The following is a 23,264-nucleotide window of genomic DNA, read 5'->3' as shown; positions in this document are numbered from 1 at the left end:
AGAGTTAATCACTTAACTCAAGTTAGCTTAAGAAAAATTGGTACACATTTATTTTCTCTAATTGCATAAAAATCAGTGTGTGATGACGCAGTGCACACAATATGTACTTTTTCGCTTTAGATTTCATGTACCGAATAAAAATCTAAAGTTCAATATGTTTCCATCACTTTTTAAACTACTGATAGTTTAACATGTTTGATATGTTTGACATGTGTGCTCTAGCTAACAGCTCTGAGTCAGTGTGGGTAGGCTAGTCTACATGATGACATTATTCTGGATAAGAGAGAGCATTTTTTTAATTTGTCAAATGGCAGTCAAACATTTATCATCTTGTCACCAGAATAAGACCCTCAATATGTATTGGAAAGGACTGAAACATCAAGCTCATCACCGTGCACTTTCACCACACATCATAACTTATTTCATCTGTAACCTAATAAACTGCATGGTTTCTCTAATCCTAGTGGGAGGACCACACACCCTATCATCACATGACTTCAAGTTTACTTTGATATGATGGCTATTATATCAATATTTGCGCATAAAGCCATTTCCACTGCCATTTCTCGCATAACACATTTAACAGACACAAAAAGATCCCACCATGTCGAACGGACAAAATATCTGTCAGCATTTATAAAATTGTACCAAAACTTCCTGTTTACATCACAGCTTTCGTGATAAAATGTTTTTATAAAAACTTTATCAATTTACCTGATTTGGGTTGTCGTTGCTTTGGACAAAATCAAGACGTCAATGTTCTTGTAATGCTTTTTGTATAAAACCATATTAAATTACAGCTCAATTTGAGCAAATTCTGAATTTTCCATTAATTGCGATTAATCACAGCAAATCCTGCGATTTAACTCGATTAAATGTGTTTATCGTTTGACAGCCCTAGTGAAAACACATGTTCGCCTGACACTGAAATGTCTAGTCAAGCTCCCAGGATTAAAATGTGTGTCAATGCTTCAATAGTTAATGACTAGAAGATGTGCCCAGATATCCTTGCATCCCCACAGCTGTATTTGTGCCCCTACACCAAACAGTGAGTCTATCTGGGACTGTAGCTCTATCCCCCAGTTTATTTCCACCACACACGTCACTCTGTCCTCAACCTAAACACTCCTCACTATACTGTAGCACAGCATGGGTTCTGGGGGACCTCCCCCAGATTACTTTTTTGAAATTTTAAAGCAATTTTCCTACAATTCTACACTGTTTCTTAACAGGGGTAATCCATATTTGTGAACAGAACACACTTAGGTTTTATTACAATAAATTATATTGGAAAAATGTGTTTTTAATTACAATTTTTTTGTGTGTGTGTGTGTTGGGGGGGGCAGATAAATTGCTGCCCCAAATCTGCAATAAAAAGAATAGAATGTAGCTTGGTAATATGGGTAATATTTGAATGGTTTGGGCTAGAGCAGGGGTCTACAACCTTTTCTTTCATAAGAGCTACTTTATACTCATATAGAGCCTGCATATTTTGTTATTGTGTAGGCCTAATTTGATTAATAGAAACAAAGAACATAATGTCATTTGTGTTTTGGTTCTTAAAACCACACATTTTGAATAAAAAATGTTTTGTTGACACTTGCCTATTTTGAGAATCTTGCCTTTTTAAGATGTGAGAAAATATAAGGGTTTTACATTTGAACAAATCTGTAGTCTGCAGGACTAGACTACTATCAGTTCTTTGTCATTTGTCATTCTGTTTTATAGTGCCATTTTGAGCAACAACCACAGTGAGTAGGCTACATATTTCACAACAAATCGTGAAGAAACAGAATAAACCATGAAAAAGTATGAGGAATAACAAAAGTGTAGTCAGCAAGCACATTACTTGACCGTTTGACATGGACTTTTTTGGGCGTCATTGTCTGAAGCGCTGTCACATCAGTGTCACCATGAACATGTTTAAAATGTACTTGTCTCAGCAGCATACATATTTGATGCGACGAGGGTAGAAATTGCTTATTTGCTCGATATTAATTACCTTGCCGAGCAGAGCTGTTTTATCGAGATTCAAATATCCTGTGCATTTTGTGACCCAGCTTGGCTACATTGTAATCACGAAGCGGCCACAGTGCACTCGCATGTGGGGCCAGGCGAGGACTGTAACGTTTGTAACTGAATGAAAACATTTTAGCAATGTGATTTAACCGATTAATGCTGGAAAAATACTGTAGATGGCCAAAATACAGAATGGTGTGAAATGCCTGTAAAATTATTTCACAGATTTAAACATGTAATATCTACAAATTATTTCTCAGTATCTACTTGCGTGCTACACATTGACAGCATTGAGCCACCGGACGTGCAGTTTTCTGCTAAGGTGCAACTTTTGCTAGGCTGATGGAAGGGCAGGCTAGTCGGAGTCAGAGGCTGCGATACAGCGATGTTTAACCAGACATGCCAGGCTACCAAGATCATCATGATTCTTACAGGCGAAGTGAAATGATACAATGAATTTGCTCGTGGTGCACGGCACTAAAATGATATGTAACGACACCCTGAGTGCATCGGACATGAAACAAATGTAACAACAGCACAACAAAATGGATGAAACAGTGTCTTTTGCAGGTGCCTATTCATTTTAACTAGTGTTTTCTAACAGCACTGAACCAAAACAGTGGCACCTGGACGCAAAACGTTCCAGTGGTCAAATCCATTTATCTTGAGGTGATGGGAAGGGGGTGCAAAATACAATCTGTTCATTATTATATCATATAGAAAAATGGACATCAATTTTAAGCAAGACTAGCTCAACACATTCCTATCACTGAACATGACAAATGACCCAATAGATCATGACCATTTTCTGGCAAAAAAAGTGGGGGTGCAAAACCCTTATTTTGAAAGTGGGGGGCAGTTGCTCCATTGCTCAGGTTCCTGTGGTGGGTTCTGATGTGGCTATGATGTTCAGTGTGGTTTTGGATTGATTACGACTGAGGTGTTGAGGGTGTGAGGTATGTTACGATCAGTGGGGGTTTTGAGTTGGTACTAGGTGATCACTCCACCCACACCTTCTGCAGGCCTGGCCGGGCTCCTGCTCCCAACACCAAGCCGTTAGTGGCATCACAGTCTGCCCCACATCCCAACCACCAACCACCTTAATTAGCGATTCAGCTCCTTTATTTTTGTTTGGTTTCCCCTCCGGCTGCTAATTAATGCTTAATCAAAACTGCTGAACTGAGCTTGTAGAAAAATCCATGAATATTAAAATGAGCCTGAAAAAAAAAGATCTCTCGTTTTCTCTCATTTTTTTTCATAGGGAGGTTGTTGGCTCCATTTGTATTTGTTACTGTCAGAGGTTTGAGGCACTCCACGTTTTTATTCCAGGTTTTATTCCAGTAACAGTGATGGAAGATATGGAGCTATGGAGGCACTTGTAACCAATCCAGACAGAAATGAAAGGAGTTTTCCTTGACACTTTGATCTATGGGTGTTTCCATTGTAAGCATTGGATTGTTTCGAGGGTCCACCTTGTTGAAGACAGTTAAGTGGGATAGAGATAATACTCTTTTGGTTTGGAGGAATTTTAGAGGGTGAACACATGAACACATGATCCATTATTTGATCACACCACATAATCATTGTGAGTCAGAACAGTGTGGCCCGTTGTATAGTGAACGTCCATCTGTATTCTTTGACAATTTTGTCAGTAAAAGTAAGTAAAATTTAACATCTCACAAAAATCAGAATTTATATTTATTTTTAAAAGGTACTTTTTACTCAGTGCAGAAATGATGTACAAGACCAAATAAGTAACATTTGACTATTCCTATATTTCAATAGGTTGTTAGTTATTATTTCCCTCAAAAGACTAAACCTTATCTATTTTCTTCAGACATACTTAAGGCAATTATTCTTATGAAGTTTACTTATTAATTGTGCATTGTGTTTCGTGGTGACGTAATTGAACATGATTATTAATATCTCCTTGGAGGAAGACCTGACATGTTTCTTTGTGACTGATATCTTAGCAAGCGGAAAATCTTAAGGAATATACACTAACTGCTGCTGTTTATCATCTTTTATTAAAAACCATGAAATTGAAATGTATTTATTCAGATGCTAAACATTTTATTATTGTATTATTAAAAACAATTCACACAAGAAATGCTTCTGCAACACAGTTGATTTAAATAACATTCCTGGCAACACAATCATGCTCCCTCTTTAGAGAAATAAACATATGCCTATTTTTACATCAGTGACTAAATCGAAAATGGCGTTGAAGGCACCCAAATTCAAATCTTGGTGACAATTCCTCTGAAGTTACCCAAATATAATTTGACTCCTGACAAGAGGATGTAATTTCTAAAACAGAACATGCCTATCAGTGGAACCCACATTTGCATAATTCGGAATACTTCTGTTTCCGCCAGCGATGGTTTTTGACATGCCCAACTGAGAGGCATGGAGTGAGAACCGTCAATACACATGAAGTAGAGCGAGAGAGAGGGGGGCAACCATCGGAGCCATCAGAGTAAACAAAACAAATTTAGCTTGGCGAAAACAACGCTTACCCCAGCTGGTAGTCGGAGATGACCGAGGCGTACGACGGGGTTGATGCCCTGAGCAGCAGCCTTGACATTCAGCTGAGCGGTTCGGAGAGGACTGGGGGAAACAAAAGTACTCTTGGAGTTGTTTTAGTGACGGGATGACAAAAATGACTGAACTGACGATAATGCCATGTAGCTCGTTTGCTGTAATTGTTGATTCAATTTGCTAATGACTAATTTGATGTAAGTGGCAGTCACATCTCCGTGTGTTCGGGACATGGTAAAATAGACGGGAGGTGGCGTGATGGCTTGTCACGGAAGGGTTGCTCCGCTCCGCTCGCCGTTGAATATTCGATCAGAAGATCACTCTTAATTGTTTTTGATTTGTTTATTTTCTAATGCAGTGCTTTAGAACACACTCCAACGGTCATGGTTTTGACACCCCCCCTTCCCCCCTTCACTCTGTTCCCCCCACACACACACTCACATACTTTCACAAGTGGCCCTCGAACGTCCATCACACAGGCAGATGAAGGATCACTATAAGTTATTGCTGCGCATCAACAAAAGCGTTCCCTCTCTTATCCCAAAGTTCTCCTTGAGCCCCACTGAAACTCTCTGATCTAGAGGAGCAGATGAACTCCCATGCAGACACATTGGCCCTCTATTGAAAAGCACTACCTGTTGCCATGTAAACGGATTCAATCTCAAAAGTCTAAAGGAGACTATTGTTCTGAGTTGTGGTCCTAAAGGCTCATTGGCTAGTGTTTGTTCGTTGAGTGGAGGCATATTTTTATGTTGTTGCATTTGGTTGAAAGATCTTCTTTTAATATGCATGTCCAGCGTAGCCATGTACCCCAAACTAGCTCACTGTAAAGCTATTTAGAGTATTTGGTTAAAAATAACAAATGGATTGGCTTCAGCTCACAGTTTCTATCAAGATGGAAACATCTGAGACTGGAAAGGAAAGCACACTTCTTTATTTCAGGGAAGCAAAACGAAACATGTTTAGTGAAACAACAATGATGACTGAAATCTGAATATGTGAACTGGTCAAACATTTCCAATGCGTCTTTTGTTCTTTTGACCCCGAGCAGACTCTTAAACAGACTAGTCTTTCTTCTAGTTCAAATGGCCAGCCAAATATTTATCCCAGAACAACTTCCTCTGGTGAGGGTTAGATCAAACTTCAAACCGGACGTACAATATGTTAAAAAGATGTGTGTGTAAGGTTGAATACTGATCGACTGATTATTATCTGGATACATATTAAAACCAAACTCCCAGAGAGAGAGATGAAGAAAGACTTACCCAGGAATGCTAGAGAAAACCTCAGAGTGCAACTCTCCTGTTGCTTCCTGCCTTTGCCAAGTCTGTTGGGTTGAAATCAATAGTCCGTGTCCTCTAAAGTATCCTGCAGTTTAGGAAATTATTCTCCACTCTACTTTCCTACTTTGGCTTTGCTACAATATGTACACAGTACTCCCTTGCTGGGTTAAGGATTCCGAAGACCGCAAAACTCTTTGGTTTTTGTCTTATATTGCATCACTTGATGTGCTTCCTACATTGTATGACTTGCAAATTGTTCTATGATATTGAATGGGATTGACATTCTTAAATGTTAATGCATAGAATATTTCATATTTTCAAAATGGGCGATGGAAAACGGCAGTCTAATTAAAATAGAATGATATTTTCTTTCTCACGTCGTCTGGGGCCAGTGAGTGTGTTGCTATGGAGATTGGGAATAAATATGGTCATGTATTCATGTATTAATTCATACATCTGACTAGATATTTATTTGTGAATGCTCATGTATTTATTTATTAATTTATACATTTGGATGGTTATTTTATCTGGACAAGCAAGACTTCAGTGAAAGGATGATTCTATGATGCCACACAATTCTAATAATTATCTAGCTTGTCAAAATCAGGGGTCTAGACTGTGTCAGAAAACACTGGAATGAATGGTATTTGAATTGGATTTGTTCTTCATCAAACGAGGTGACATCACCACCCCATCGCTCTCTCTCTTGACGTCTCTGATCGCATTCTCTTTTGGTATTTTCAGCACCAGAAAAATGCAGGAAAATAAAACTGAAATAAAAGTAGAACTCTATAGTACTTTATTGAGGGAAAATGTACTTGCTACGGCTGTGATATCTGGTTGTCTCAACTAGCTATCTTAAGATGAATGCACTAATTGTAAGTCACTCTGGATAAAAGCGTCTACTAAATGACTAAAATGTGAACGCTTGTTGTGATGTGAAACTATAGACCTAGAAAGGAGAGCCACCAGGGTCACAGGGGAGTGTCAGTTTAGGGCACTTTTATATTAGTATTGATAAATAAACATTATTTAAAACATCTGTCAGGCCCTGTTAAATATCCTCACCGTGGTTCAGTGACTCCAGAAACCCAGGGCATTGAATATTTAATTATTGTACTAACTGAATAATCAAAAAGTCAATTTCCAAACAACCGCCCGCATTCGGAAAGACAATTGCATTTGTAATATGTGCATGTATGGCGTCCTCCTCTCTCACCCCTGCCCCGCCATGCCTTCTCAAAGTCTTACAGTGAAGGAGCAGTACTGAGGCTGCTCCAGCTCTTCACCTAATTAGATGCTTAGCTCTGTACTTGTGAACTTGTATACCATTAACAGTTACGCAGGCCAGAGCTAGGACTCCGAGGAGCGATGTGATGTGGTCCCGTGTGGCTCAGTTGTTAGAGCATGAGGCTTGCAATGCTAGGATTATGGGTTAGATTCCCACAGGGGGACCAGTACGAAAATGTAAACACTCACTACTTACTGTAAGTCGCTCTGGATATGAGCGTCTGCTAAATGACTAAAATGGAAATGTAACGTGAAGAAGCGTCAGGGAACAGGGATATCCATGAAATTAGCCACTTGATAATTGATTAGCCTCTTGTAAACAGGAACAGATTCCAGAAGACAGCGCTGTTACTGTTGTTGACTCTTGACCTTTTAGAGGGATATAGAGTTAGAGAATATATAAATACTATAGGCTCTTTGAGATGTATGGAAGTGGAGCTCAGGCAAGACGGGGTTAATCATGTGTACTGTAGTTCAAACGATTCATTACCAGTGTTAACCTTATAATACATGTTTAACCATTTAAAAATGTCTCATATTGTCATTTGAATGTGTTACACTGTATTTCATTATTATGTTTGTAATGAAACTCTTAGAAACGGTGTATTTAATACAAATATGCTACTTTTTTAAAATTATATAAGTGGAGTTGTATATTAAATTAATAAATGAAAGATAATACACATGGTAATTATTATTCAAATTTGAATTAACAGTCAATGATAAAAATACTATTATTAACAATCAACACAATGATAATACACAATAATAATCATAATATACACTATTTTCCCAGTAATAACATTGTGATTTCCATAATAGACCAATATGTGTAGTTATGTATTCACACAGAGGCATAATATAGAATTATTGTTTTCCTGTATGATAAACAATTATGCACATGTTGTCAATATAAAAATGTCCATTATTTGATTTCATTCTAATAGAAGTCCCAGGGCAATACATGAGGCGGTTAGTTAATAGCTTTCTCTCTCTCTCATAATCACAATAATACTCTCATTGGTTTGGCTATGCAGTGATTAAACAACTCACAACACTATACAAATAGTGGAGTTAACCTTGAGTTAGCTGTTCCCTTCCCTGCATATCATTTGATATGTTTACCGTGTATATAAGTGAAAAGAGCATGTGAATTTATGAGGAGATATCTTAGCATCTGGGACAGAAAAGTGACAGATACTGTAGGTGTTAAAAGACACCTTTGATAGATACCTTTCTTATTGGCCCCGTTGATCCAAGTGCTGTGTGTGTTTGCTCGCCCGCGTGTGTTTGTGTGTGTGTATTGACAGCGTGTGTGTGTGTGTGTGTGTGTGTCGTCTTTTGGTGCCCGGTGTGTGTTTAATTACTAGCACACTCCCCTGTACAGTGGTCCCATTGTGCTGCGAGCAGTATGTGTGTACTGGTGTGTGTGCCCATGCGTGCCCGTGTGTGTGTGTGTGTGTGTGTGTGTGTGTGTGTGTGTGTGTGTGTGTGTGTGTGTGTGTTTGGCATGCGGTACCAGGCTGGGTCAAAGCAGCTTAGTTCCGATCTGTTGGGTGACCTGCCTGGACCGCGTGCTCGCCTGGCCTCACTGACCTGGATGATTTCATTACAGAGAGGTGAGGAGCATGGCCTCAGAATTCAGCACGTCTGCTGCTAGCACCTACACTCACACACAAACACAGAGAGATGAACACACACCAACACATGTGCGAACACACATGAATGAACATGCACATGTTTGAACACATACGCGAATACACACGTGTAAGGTGAACACAGACACACACACATACACGCACACACACACCAACACACACATGAGCAAACATACTCACACCTACTACCATAGACATTCACCATGTGGACATTGTACACTGATGCTAGCTAACACATCCAACGTCAAAAACATGCAGTATTTACTGTTATTCTAACAGACGTTACACATGGATTTCCATAACTCTCTCTGCCACAAAGCTGTATGATTATAGCCCTTTCACACTAGTATTCATGCTATTTCTCTGTCACCACATATGCAATGTGCTTTATTCAGATCAGATGCTGGTTACTGTAATTGCATGACAGTTCTACAGTAACAACACTGTTTAGAACAGAGCTATGGCAAAGCAGAGGTCAGGACACGTCTTACCGCTGGGAGCCACTAGATGGCGATGTAGGTTAATGCAGTGTGTAGTTAGTGAACCCTAGTCTACGTACACACTGGGGCCTAACCCTGGCCCAGTAGGTACAGCACATCAGATCACTGGATTATCACGAGAGGAAATGACTCAAACATCACCCTTCCTCGTTATTGCACAACAGGCTACATGCAGAATCCTACCATGAAGAAAAATGAATTATAAAGCTAGGAGAATTATAGGCTACAGCTAAGCTAGGAGATCTGGTGTGAGATCTGGTGTGAGATAGGGTGTGAGATGGTGGCACATTTCTGAGCAAATACATGTGAGTGTTTAGGAATTATTGTGTAACTTCCTGTTTTCTTTTTTCTTTTCTTTATGTAGTTGTACACATAGAAGAGAGGAGAGGAGAAACAAGGGGAGGAGAGCTTATGAGGCTGGGTAAAGCTGTCCTCTCCTGCAGTGTTTCTAGGACACAAAGCACCTCTCTCTCTCTTTCTGTCTGTCTGTCTGTCTGTCTGTCTGTCTGTCTGTCTGTCTGTCTGTCTGTCTGTCTGTCTGTCTGTCTGTCTGTCTGTCTGTCTGTCTGTCTGTCTGTCTGTCTGTCTGTCTGTCTGTCTGTCTGTCTGTCTGTCTGTCTTCTGTGCATGGCTTTGAGAGGCTCAAGAGTCCTAGGGAGGGGGGAGGGAGGGAGGGAGCGAGCTGCTTAGGGCACATGAATCGCTGTCTGTCCTTGCCTGCCTTCCTGGCCCTTATGCACGGACACAAAGGGCACACACACTGGAGAATACAAGTGTCTTCTCACTGCTCTTCTCACTCCTCTTTTCTCTTCTCTCTTCTTCTCCTCTCCTTTTCTTTTCCACCCTCTTCCTTTTCCTCTATTTCCCTTCTCTTTCTACCTGTATGTCTTGTCATTCTCTCGCCATAAGAAATGTTCTGGGGCTTTATGCTGCTGCTTGTTTGCTTGAAATGTAATCTGCTGATGTAACACGGAGGGAAATTGAGTCTAACAAATGTCTTGAAAGGCACATACAGCATATCAAACCCGAACCAACAAAGGCAGACAAAACGCTAACGTCTTTCCTCCCCACCAACTTGTGAAGTTGATATTTCAACAGAATAGCACGCTGACGTCCTCGGAATAAAGGCAGACAGCCTTTGCTGCTGTTTTGTTTTGTTTTGTGTTGTCATTTTGACTTGAATGGGGGAAAGTTGGATAGAAGAAATGGTTTTGTTTGATTAACACCCTCTCAGGGATGTCAGTTTGGTTCTTGGTGCCGTCATTTTAAGGTGAAACTCGGGGAAGCGAGAGTAAGGTTATGTAAATTGTAGCACAGGAGAAACAGTCAACAAATGTAATTGCTGTTTCTTTTCTTTGTCAGACGGTGAGTTGACAAGAACATTTGCAACTATTCATCCTAGACAAGCAACAGAAAGGGATGCATTTGAAACTCCTATATCTATCTATCTATCTCTCTATCTAATCGATCGTGCCTTCAGAAAGTTTTCACACCCCTTGACCATTTCCACAGTTTGTTGTGTTACAGCCTCAATTTAAAATGGATTCAATTTAGATTTTGTGTCACTGTCCTACACAATAACCCATATGTCAAAGTGGAATTGTGTTGTTAGAAATGATTACAAATTAATAAAAAATGAAAATCTGAAATGTCTTCAGTCAATAACTATTCAACCTATTTTTGTTATGGCAAGTCTAAATAAGTTCAGGAGTAAACATGCACTTAAGTAACATAATAAGTTTCATAGACTCACTCTGTGTGCAATAATGGTGTTTAACATGATTTTTAAATGACTACCTCATCTCTGTACCCCTCACATACAATTATCTGTAAGACCAGGGAGGTTTTCCAACGCCTCGCAAAGAAGGGCACCTATTGGTAGATTGATTAAAAAAAAAGCAGACATTGAATATCCATTTGAGCATTGTGAAGTTATTAATTACACTTTGGATGGTGTATCAATACACCCAGCCACTACAAAGATACAGGCATCCTTCCTAACACAGTTGCCGGAGAGGAAGGAAACCGCTCAGGGATTTCACCATGAGGCTAATGGTGACTTTAAAACAGTTACAGAGTTTAATGGCTGTGATAGGAGAAAACTGAGGATGGATCAACAACATTGTAGTTACTCTACAATACTAACCTAAATGACAGAGTGAAAAGAAGGACGCTTGTACAGAATACAAATATTCCAAATCATGAATCCTGTTTGCAATAAGGCTCTAAAGTAAAACTGCAAAAAATGTGGCAAAGAAATTTACTTTATGTCCTGAATACAAAGCGTTATGTTTGGGGCAAATCCAACACAACACATCACTGAGTACCACACTTCATATTTTTAAGCACAGTGGTAGCTACATCATGTTATGGGTCAACAGGCATAATGGGCAAATATTGTGCAATCCAGGTGTGCAAAGCTCTTAGAGACTTACCCAGAAAGACTCACAGCTGTAATCACTGCCAAAGGTGATTCTAGCATGTATTGACTCAGGGTTGTGAATACTTATCAAAATTATATATTTCTCTATTTAATTTTCAATAAATGAGCAAAAATGTCTGAAACGTGTTCACTTTGTCATTGTGGGTAAAAAAAAAAACATATTTAATCCATATTGAATTCAGGCTGTAACATAACAACATGTGGAATAAGTCAAGGGGTATTAATACTTTCTAAAGGCACTGTGTCTGTCTGTCTGTCTGTCTGTCTGTCTGTCTGTCTGTCTGTCTGTCTGTCTGTCTGTCTGTCTGTCTGTCTGTCTGTCTGTCTGTCTGTCTGTCTGTCTGTCTGTCTGTCTGTCTGTCTGTCTGTCTGCCTGTGTCTCTATCTACTTCTCTTTGAGGAGTAGAATGAACAGAAGAATGGATGGTGAACAGCTGCCAGTAGCATAGATAAGCATACAGAACACATTGCTACCATAATCACACTGGCCATTACTGTCATTACCACTGTCTGACCATCACTGGCACATTATCACAGGCTGAGTGGAGTGTGTGTGTGCCCGTGCGTGCGTGTGTGTGTGTGTGTGTGTGTGTGTGTGTGTGTGTGTGTGTGTGTGTGCTCACGAGTGAAGCTGCAGGGACAGCAATAACCTTTTCCACTGGGGTTATACTAATGCTCAGCGACTCTGTTGTTCTGAAATAACAAAATTACATCTCCGTTCACAACTGTATAAAAATCACATAACATACCCACACAATAAGCCATTTGAAAGTCTATGTGACTGTGCTGCGGTAAATAGCATAATGTACTATAATAGCACACCATTACATATTTGGCCAGTATGGGAATCCATTTTCTGAGTAAATGAATGTCAAGGTTAAAGAAGGTTTTGTGTGTTCTTTTTGTTTGTAAAATCATCTTTGTCATGGTGATGTCTGACTTGTTTAAAGGTTATAGTTTAATGGTTCATGCATGTATTTGCTGAAATATTTAGAGCATTGGATGACTTCATTGAGTGTTAATATAGTACCACTACCTACAGTATTGCTTTAAAGGAAAAAAACAATAAAGGTAGGATGTTTTCCAGAGGAATGCAAATCCATATTCCGATGCTAGTTTCCTTCCTGTATGTATGCAATGTATAGTATGATAATGCAATCTTGTTCCTTCAGAGACTCCAGTGTGTGTTGCTGCGACAGCGTCTCTGTGCCTCTCCTATCCTTCGCCTCTCACTCCTTTAACAGAACACTAGATGTTTTCATCTCTCTGTAAACACAGCTTTTGGTGTTAAAGAAATGCACCCTCTGTTTCTCTGAGGCGAGCTTGTAACCATTATCATTGTTTTTACCTCAGCAGAGCTGCTCCCTAATCTGGCATGTGTTTTTAGGGGGAATTCACACACACACACACACACACACACACCTCCTGTATTCATTACTGTATCCTTAACCTTGTGTTTTCGTGTGTTTTCGTGTGTGAACACGTTCTCATTTACAACAATGACCTGGGGAATAGTTACAGAGGAGAGGAGGGGGATGAATGAGCCAATTGGAAGCTGGGGATGATTAGGTGGCCATGATGGTATGAGGGACAGATTTAGCCATTTAGCCAGGTGTTAACACCCCTACTCTTATGATAAGTGCCATGGGATCTTTAGTGGACCACAGAGAGTCAGGACACCCATTTAACATTCCATCAGAAAGATGGCACCCTACACAAGGCAATGTCCCCAATCACTGCCCTGGGGCATTGGGATATTTTTTTGGGGACCAGACCAGAGACCGACCAGGACCAACCCTACTTAGCTATTTGTATGACAGAGGCAGGTAGTGCTCCAGAACTGAATTCCAGAGTGATCCACGCCACTTCTAAAACAATGTTATTTTGACTCATTCCAGATCAAATTTTCCCATCAGCAAAATAATGCTTTAGGTGAGCTTGGCTTTAGACCCATGACTTGTCATAGCTACATGGGGTTGAAGGAGGTGGAGGGTACAGAGTTGGAACAGTGGTGACTAATGTTAAAACAAGTCCAATCTTTGGAGTCCACTTGAAGGCATATGCATAATAGGCTATTGTGATAATTGCATGAAGCAGGATTATAGAGAATTACAGGAAGTATTGGCATCTAAAGGTTCTACAAACATTTGCCCATGTAATTTCTTACTTCCCGGTAAGATGAGCATCCGTGGGTAGCTAGACCTTTAGTCACCTCCTGGCCCAAACAGAGTGCATCCTGGGTAACGGGTTGGCCCTCTCCTGCTTATTAACCTTTCCTAATTAGATGGCAGAGACACCATTGTTCTTCTAATGATCCCTCAATGGAAGGACAGGGCCTCGTTTGTGTCCTCTGACACCAACGCTAAATTAGAATTCCATCCTCTCTTTTTTTTCACCCCCCCTTCGCTTTTCTCCCCCCTCGTTTTCTCCGGTCATAAGTTTTCTGTTTCTTAGGGCTAGCTGACTGAGTTCAGAGAGAGAAACGAGTCTCCTCTCAGGCGTTTCTCTTCCTCTTTAGGAGTTAGAAAAAAGAGAGAGTTTGAGAGAAGGCCTGAGAGAAGAGAGATGGAAAGGAGAGATGGAGAGAGAGTCAGAGCTAGAGATTCCCATCCCCGTCGGCTGCTCCAGCAGAGCCCAGGGTTTTATTAGCCATGATTAGCACCCTCAGTATGGATCCTATTCACTAATGACTTGAGCTGCTGTGGTTCACTGAGATTTAAGTACCACCTCAATCCCATTATCTCCTGTCCCTGAAGCCAGCCTCCGTCACCCAGGCCTTTGTGGGAGGGGGGGGGCTTTAGGGTTATCGATAGGGGATCCTGGACTGGGGAACTAGAGAAGAAAGAGATCCACCACAGACTTCTAATGGACCAATGGGGGGGCTGGGATCACTTCCGGCCTGCATGGCCAATCCTTCCTGGTTTGGTTCTGGAGTGGGGTTGAAACAAAGGAACTAAGGAAAGGTTTGTGTGTGTCTGTGTCTGGCAGAATTGGTTGTTTTCGGGGGTCTCGCTCTCTGTTCACCCCTGAGCTACTAATTACAATTCAGATGTCACACACTCAGCAGATAATAGGAGTCAGGATACAGAATTAGAATATTCCATGGGACTGCAGGGGGTGTCTTCTTGAGAGAGGAAAGTGTCTGTTTAGCAGGGAGGGGGGTGCGGGGTGGGGGGTGAGAACAGTCTATATTTGGCCACTCTGTGTTCTTGTGCCCTCTATCCCTGTACCCCGTCACCCTCTCTTCACACGTCGGGTGTGTGTTGGCACGACGGCGGCTGTCTGTCTGTTAGGGGCCGATTGAGTGACATCTGCTCCGGAGAGAGGGAGAGGGACGGACTGGCTGCTCTTGGCAACGGTGGCGGCGCGGGCTCTGGCACAAGGCACGGTGGGTACAGCGGGGGTGGCGGCACCAACAGCAGGCTGTGGATGGCCTAACAGAGAACCGTTTGCCGGAACAGCATGACATCTTCTGGAATGAAAGCTCTCTCTCTCCCCTTCACTCCTCCTCTCTCTCTCCCACACACTCTTCCTCTCTCTCACACACACTGTCGCTATCGCTCTCCCTCTCTCTCTGTCTCTCTATGGTATCTCTGTCTCCGATCCTGTTCTTCTCTACTGGTGTCTGAAGCGAGGATGTCCACGTGTAATTCTTCATGGGATGTTCAAAGTAGTTATTTTGTGGCATGTGTCTTCGGACAGAATTTTTCTTTTTTCATTTACGTCGCCAATTATTCTCACAGCGTCTCGTTCCCTCTATTTTGAGCTGAACTCTCCTCTTTTATCCTCCTCTTTTCAGGTTTTCTTAAAACAAACACCATTAATGAAGCAGTGCGCTGACATCTGCAGGAAACCAACAACTAAATGAATTCAAGAAGCAACATCCCATCTCAGCCTTCCCACTGTCAGTCACACACAGCATCTCAAAGAAAATACCCAACCACTACAGGCAGGCATGCGGGACGGTAGTGTGTGTGTGCTTCAGCTATTTACATAGTCTTTATTCATCTTCTCTAATTCTTAATTGCACTTACCAACAATTTATCACAAGTATATTTATTAGTCATCAAAACATCATTAACGCTCAAAGTTTCAAGGGACTGGAAGTATGTTTTTTGAATAAGGAGAAACAAATGAGATTTGATGAAAATGACTGTACCTCTCTCTCCTCTGTTTCCCCCTCCTTTCCTAGCTACTGAAGCCTTCCCACCACCAGTCAGTGTTGTCAAGGCGATATACAGTTGATGTGCTGTAAATTGATTTCCGGGGAGATGTGATGGATGAATGGAAAATGAACATCTTCATCGGTGACCCCTCCGCGCCGTCGTCTCGATTGCTTCTCCCCACGCCCGCCCATGATTGACAAGCGCGCTAACGAGCGCTGTCGCCGGTCATGTTCTAATTTCCCTGTGTGGAAAACACCGCGAGTCTCCGGCCCTACGGTAATGAGCCCTACAAAGAGAAGGAGGACAGAAAGAAAGACTCGCCCCGAAGAGATGGAAGACGGAATGAAAGAAGTCCAAGTAAATAAGATAGAAAGGACCAACATGAAAGTAGATTAAAAAAGTTTAGATTATTACCGGCAAGGGAAAGGGGCATGTCATTGTTTATCTGTCTTCTACTGTGATGGATGTCTTTCTTACTGGCGGTTTCAGCTACAACCTCAACTTAATGGATTCCTAGAGTGGGCTGGGATTTCAAAAGACAAAATGAGTCTTGGCGTAATGAGCGGATGTTATATATTTGATATATTATAATTGATATAGAGTGGCAGAGTGTGGTCCTCGTTGGACTTTAACGTCTCCTTCAACGCAGACGAGAGCTTCCTTCTAACTTTACTGTTGAACACAAACACCAATCAAGGTGATCACAATTACAGGAAGACAAAGAGAGCAGACTTTTAAACTCTCAACAAAACTTAATCGATATGATGGAACGCAAGGTCATAAAGCCAGGTAGCTACGTTTTAAGCACAAAGCTATATTGGCATACCGAGTAGAGACAGAGAGTGTGTGAGAGAGAGTGTAATGTTTACTGTTAATTTGTATTGTTTATTTCACTTTTGTTTTTTATCTACTTGACTTGCTTTGGCAATGTTAACACATGTTTCCCATGCCAATAAAGCCCTTGAATTGAAATTGAGAGAGATGCATGCATGTATACCTGTACATACGTGTGTTTGAGTCATGTCATCTATTCATCCAGACGAGTAGTGAGGGTATTAAATCCGTGTTTACTTAGTGTGATTAGGAGGTGGCGGGATGTTGATGATGGTCTGGTGTGTAATCACACATCATGATTTATTCTCACCGTGATTAAAGCCCCCAAATGTTCCTATTGTCAGCCCCTCATCAACACACACAGGTAGAATGCTGCTCTGATTAACACACACACAGGTAGGATGCTGGTCTGATTAACACACACAGGTAGGATGCTGCTCTGATTAACACACACACAGGTAGCATGCTGCTCTGATTAACACACACAGGTAGGATGCTGGTCTGATTAACACACACAGGTAGGATGCTGCTCTGATTAACACACACAGGTAGGACACTGCTCTGATTAACACACACAGGTAGGACTGCTCTGATTAACACACACAGGTAGGATGCTGCTCTGATTTAACACACACAGGTAAGATGCTGCTCTGATTAACACACACAGGTAGTATGCTGCTCTGATTTAACACACACAGGTAGGACTGCTCTGATTAACACACACAGGTAGTATGCTGCTCTGATTAACACACACAGGTAGGACTGCTCTGATTAACACACACAGGTAGGATGCTGCTCTGATTAACACACACAGGTAGGATGCTGCTCTGATTTAACACACACAGGTAGGACTGCTCTGATTAACACACACAGGTAGTATGCTGCTCTGATTAACACACACAGGTAGGATGCTGCTCTGATTTAACACACACACAGGTAGGATGCTGCTCTGATTAACACACACAGGTAGGATGCTGCTCTGATTCACACACACAGGTAGGATGCTGCACTGATTAAAACACACAGGTAGGATGCTGCTCTGATTAACACACACAGGTAGGATGCTGCTCTGATTAACACACACAGGTAGGATGCTGCTCTGATTAACACACACAGGTAGGATGCTGCTCTGATTAACACACACAGGTAGGATGCTGCTCTGATTCACACACACAGGTAGGATGCTGCTCTGATTTAACACACACAGGTAGGATGCTGGTCTGATTAACACACACAGGTAGGATGCTGCTCTGATTTAACACACACAGGTAGGACTGCTCTGATTAACACACACAGGTAGGATGCTGGTCTGATTAACACACACAGGTAGGATGCTGCTCTGATTAACACACACAGGTAGGATGCTGCTCTGATTAACACACACAGGTAGGATGCTGCTCTGATTAACACACACAGGTAGGATGCTGCTGAGTCAGGTTCTCAAATGATGATCCCACCAAACACAACCACAGGCTCTGGCAGGGATGTGACTTCAGGCTGGCTGTTAGTGACACCACAGCCCTCTCCCTCTTCCTCTCCCTCTTCCTCTTCCTCTCCCTCTTCCTCTCCCTCTCCCTCTTCCTCTCCTCTACTAATGCTGGATAACTCTTGACTACAGCAGTAGTACACAGCTCCTGTTCTAACGGTCTCATGGTTTCATCAATGTTTTCAAACTCATTGTGTATCGTTTGTGGTATACCTCAACTCTGTTCGACCACCAAAGATGATCTAATTTCCCCTCTCTTTCCAAGTCCATCCTTGAAAGCGTTCTGCAGAATGGATGTGTTGAAGAGAAGGAGCTAGGAGCCACACGAGCTGCAGTGTTTTCTATAGAACTGAGAGTCTGTGTGTGTGAGGGCCACTGGGTAGTGACCTCTCCTTTAATGTCCCAGCACGATGGGGGACTCTAGGACTCTGCAGGCGGGCAATTCATGCCTTAAAGATGGGCCACCCTGCTGCTCAGGACGTGTGCCCTCCCTTTGACCTCCCCACGCCCCCTGACCCCTGTCACCATGGCAATGGGGAGTCCCATCACAGGCAGTGCACACACCTGGCACCTGGCCACCCCTCCTCTCTCCCCCTCTCCCCTCATCTTTCCCATCTCCCGGGTCCCACTAGGGGATCTGTAATGAAACAGCAGCTCTGTACTCTGCAGCAGTAGGCTGGCCTACACCGTGCACCATTCATACCGTTTAGATAGGAAACCTGACAGTACACTGAGTTTATGACAGTACAGTAAATGCTCTTGATCAAAGGAAATGTAGAGTGTAACCTAAAATCAACATCTTCCTTGTTTGTCTTCTTGACCCTTCAGAATGTTCTCTTCTCTCCTCTCTTCTCCCTCCTCCCTGTCCTCTCCCCTTTCCTCTGTCCTCTCTCCTCCCTCCTTCCTGTCACCTCCCCTCTCCTCTCTCCTCCCTCCTTCCTGTCGCCTCTTCTCTCCTCTCTTCTCTGTTCTCCAGACATCATGCCATCATTAGTGTTAGGCCTCTCCTCTGACTCAGCGGATCTCTTCCCCAGCCTCTCTTCTCTCCCTCCTATAACATGGTCGTTAACTGCACACAGCGGTAGAGGAAGGTGTGTAATGTTAGAACCCTACTGAGGACATTAACGGTACACCACTGAGACATACAGGATGCCCAAGCCAGCCACTGACATCAAATCAATAATCGTCCTGTCACGCCCGCTTGTCCATTCAATGCTTTGCATTTTATTTCTACATGGTTTGATTGATTGTTGGTAGCGGGGGTTTTGATGGCTGGGTTGAGGTTGATAATGATATGTGTAAGGCAGTAGCGTACGTTGCTGGGATTTTCATGGGACTGTTATGCAGATCTTAACAGGCTTGATTTCTGTCATTTTAACGAATGCATCCTCAGTCTAAATGAACTGGTGTGTGAGTGTTGTGTTTATTGAGAGAGAGATATTCCCCTTTTGTTTATCTATGTCACTTGCTTTGGCAACGTAAACATGTCTTTCCCATACCAATAAAGCCAGAGGGAGCGAGGGAGGGAGGGAGGGAGAGAGGGAGGGAGGGAGAGAGGGAGGGAGGGAGAGCAATATAACAGAGAAGCACCTCTGATTTCTGCTACTGTTTACACCATGGAGGCCCCACTTCCTCACCGCACACACCCCTCTTCCCAACACTACAACCCCACACACGCGCACACACACACACACACACACACACACACACACACACACACACACACACACACACACACACACACACACACACACACACACACACACACACACACACACACACACCCCTCCCCCTCACCACTACCCCACACACACAACCCCAACAATAGACAGAAGGTGTTACTTGCAGGGTGCCCAGAGCAGGTATATTATTCCCTCCTATTAGTGTTAATTAGCCTGTTATTAGGCAGGACGACTCAGCGCGCTCCCTCATACTAACCAACCATTGAAAACACATGATCTCTGGCCCTGCTCAAGGTGACCAGGCTTTCTGTTAAAGACTAACCAGGACTTCACAGCCACTGGAAGGTGAACCTGGGACGCGTCTGAAATGGCCCCCTATTCACTCTATAGTGCACTACTTTAGACAGTAGCCCATAGGGTATAGGGTATAGAGTGCCATTTCAGACACTGCCCTGGATGAAATGAATGCACAGACAGACTCTTCTACTTCCAGCCAAGGCTCCTAAAACCTTTGAAACATTTAAATCCTCCTTCCTAAATCCCTTCCCAACTCATTTGTTTCCTTTTTTTGTTCTTTTTAGGACTCTGATATTTTTAGCTGGAAATTAAGCAAGTGTGCAAAAGCTATTCTTATCATGAATCATTTTCTCCCTCCCTCCATCCACCCAGTCACTCAACCTTGGAGACATGACATTACAAAACAGATATGGGAGCTTCTGTCTGCATGGAGACATAGAAAATAGATGGTAGCCTTTCTCTATAAACTATGACATAGTCCCACACTCACTCTCAAAAGGGATAAGTACCATGTTTCGCCCATCCAATTCAAGGTTATGAATAACGTGTTTTTGATAATCATTTGAATTACAACTATCCCTATTACATATACAACAGCAAGCCAAATAAGGATTGTGCTGTTCTACATTTTTGCCAAACTCTCCCCCCCCTCCCTCCAAACCCAAAGTATTTCTCTGTCGTTGCATCCTGGAATGATGTCACTAGTACTGTTCAAGGAGATTACTGACTAGCCTAGCGTATTAATCACTGTCTGGGGCCGGGACACCTTCCCAGAGTGCTTTGCATCTCGCCACATCGCTTTACAAGTCTAGCGACTCTAGAAGGAGGAGAGTGACAAAGTGATTCTGGAAGCGGCTTGGTGCTGGCAGGGCGTACGCCTGGGGAGTGGGGGACGCCTCATCCTCTGAAGCCAGTCCTGGGGATGGATAGATAGAAGAGGAAGAAAGATGGTAGAACTTGGAGTGACAACTTTTCTTGACCTTCACTTTTAGCTGCTTCATTGTCCTGTTTATTAGAGGCGCAACCACTTTAGTTAAAATACACAAAGCTGCATTATTCCCATACAATGTTGTTGAGAGAATAAATAAGCTAATTTAAGCCAAAGAACAAACAAGGTGGTTTACCTAAATTATTCCCTCACAGCTTTTGTATTAGTTCCAAACGCTAAACAGAATCGCTGCAATTAAGCACAGTGGTCTGACCTGCACACATACATTAATAAATGAGACTCAAACTCGCTCCGCTGCAGCACCAGCTAAGTGCCCAGCCAGTGTTTGCATCGCAAACAAATGCCTCCCCACGTTGTGTTTCCTTGCCGCTCCTGATTCACTCTGACAGATCCTCTGCTTTCTGAGCTTTAATTGGGCAGCCTCGGGGTGTGAGGAAGGAGAGAGAGGAGGAGGAAAGAGAGAGGAGAAGGGAGAGAGAAGGGCCTTTAGTGCTGGGTTACACTTTATACACACTTCTCTTTCTCCGTGGTAATTACAAGCAGGTGCATGTGGAGAAGAAACAGACTGACTATGGTACCGACCATTGCTTTCTCCCAAGACTGCCTGGGATGAGAGAGAGGGAGAGAGAGAGAGAGAGAGGGAGAGAGGGAGAGAGAGAGAGAGGAGGGAGAGAGGGAGAGAGAGAGAGAGAGAGAGAGGGAGAGAGAGAGAGAGAGGAGGGAGAGAGAGAGAGAGAGGGAGAGAGAGAGAGAGAGAGGGAGAGAGGGAGAGCAGAGAGGCAGAGAGCCGCCAGTGAACTCAGACGTAGTAGTAGTAGTACACTATTGCTGACAAACAACTCCGGGGGCACCACACCAGACAAATAAACATTAGGTATTGTCTTTACCTATAAGCCTTTCTACTCTGGCTCAGGGCCAAACTAAGGTCACAATAGTAAGGGTAAAGAAAGGTCATTGTTTTATTCTGACATGGAATAACAACGTTTAGCGTGTGTCTCTGTTCTAGCTCTACCTTTTATATGAAGTGATGAGACCCAGAGAGAAGCACAGGGAGGGAGGGAGAGAGAGAGCATGACCGACCAGCTCCCCCTGCCGCTCTCCCAGAATGCACCACTGCTAGTACGACCTGGCCACCGCTCACGGTCCGTGGCTCCATCATCTCAGTACCCCCAGCAGCGTCTTGTGTCCTGCTAGCCAGAGCACTTAACTTGACTACACCACGTCTGCTTGCTTTGGTCCAGAATCACACAGAGTACTAATGGAAAAACAACAAGTGGTGCCCAGCAGCCCAGAAACCTCTCATGGAGTCTCTCTCCACTCACAGTACTCTTACAGCTACGGTGTGCTGACTTCAAAGTGATGTCTGAATTCAAAACCTTTATGTCCGCATTGCATGGTCTTCTACAGTGTAGTGTCCGTGAGGCTGATCAGGCAAGGCTCTGCAGTAAGAGAATGATCTTTAGACTCTGCATTAGTGTCACTCTAGTCTGTCACTGTTGTTCCCACAGCAAGTGAAGGGATCCTCTGAGCACGCTGCAATAGAGACGTCAAATCAACTGCAACACAGGCTTTATGAGGACCATCATGTACGGTCATAATAACGAGGTAGTATACACACATAGTTACATTAACACCTACGGATGGTACATAGTAGACAGCACTAGTCCTTATATTGAATATATGGGAGATTACCTGAAATCGTAGAAAAAACATTATTGTGTATATCTACGAGGTAAATAGCATTAACAGAAAGGACTGTAGGGGAAAACACACGATAGAGATGTAAAAGAAAAGCGACATGAACATGTCACACAGACAAAAGGTTCGGCCTGTTGTCAGCGGTGTGACAGGGCCAGTATTATTGGTTACTGAATCACAACTGAATAGACCCTTTCTTCCATGTTACTGATCATCATCTTCTCACTGTAACGTCACCGTTTCTCCCCTTGTCTCCCAAGAGTGCTCTCTCTCCTCTCTCTCCTCTCTCTCTCTCTCTCTCTCTCTCTCTCTCTCGCTCTCTCTCTCTCTATCTCTCTCGCTCTCTCTCTCTCTCTCTCTCTCTCTTCTCTCTCTCTCTCTCTCTCTCTCTTGAGTGTATAAGGGTCTATCGTTCTAC

The 23,264-nt window shown here is 42.7% G+C and overlaps 1 long non-coding RNA gene across 1 annotated transcript; it reads left to right on the top strand.

Annotated features, from left to right (window-relative positions):
• The first annotated feature begins 14,977 nt into the window (after window positions 1–14,977).
• On the top strand, window positions 14,978–16,762 carry LOC115195231 (uncharacterized). The gene is made up of 3 exons (XR_003878622.1): window positions 14,978–15,122; window positions 15,534–15,706; window positions 15,927–16,762. It is a non-coding gene; the product is annotated as an uncharacterized LOC115195231 (long non-coding RNA).
• Window positions 16,763–23,264: the final 6,502 nt, after the last annotated feature.

This window comes from Salmo trutta, chromosome 6 (assembly GCF_901001165.1).
Source record: "Salmo trutta chromosome 6, fSalTru1.1, whole genome shotgun sequence".
Lineage (NCBI taxonomy): Eukaryota > Metazoa > Chordata > Actinopteri > Salmoniformes > Salmonidae > Salmo > Salmo trutta.
Note: the sequence above shows the minus strand (reverse complement) of the source record. Positions and strands in the feature narration are given on the sequence as shown.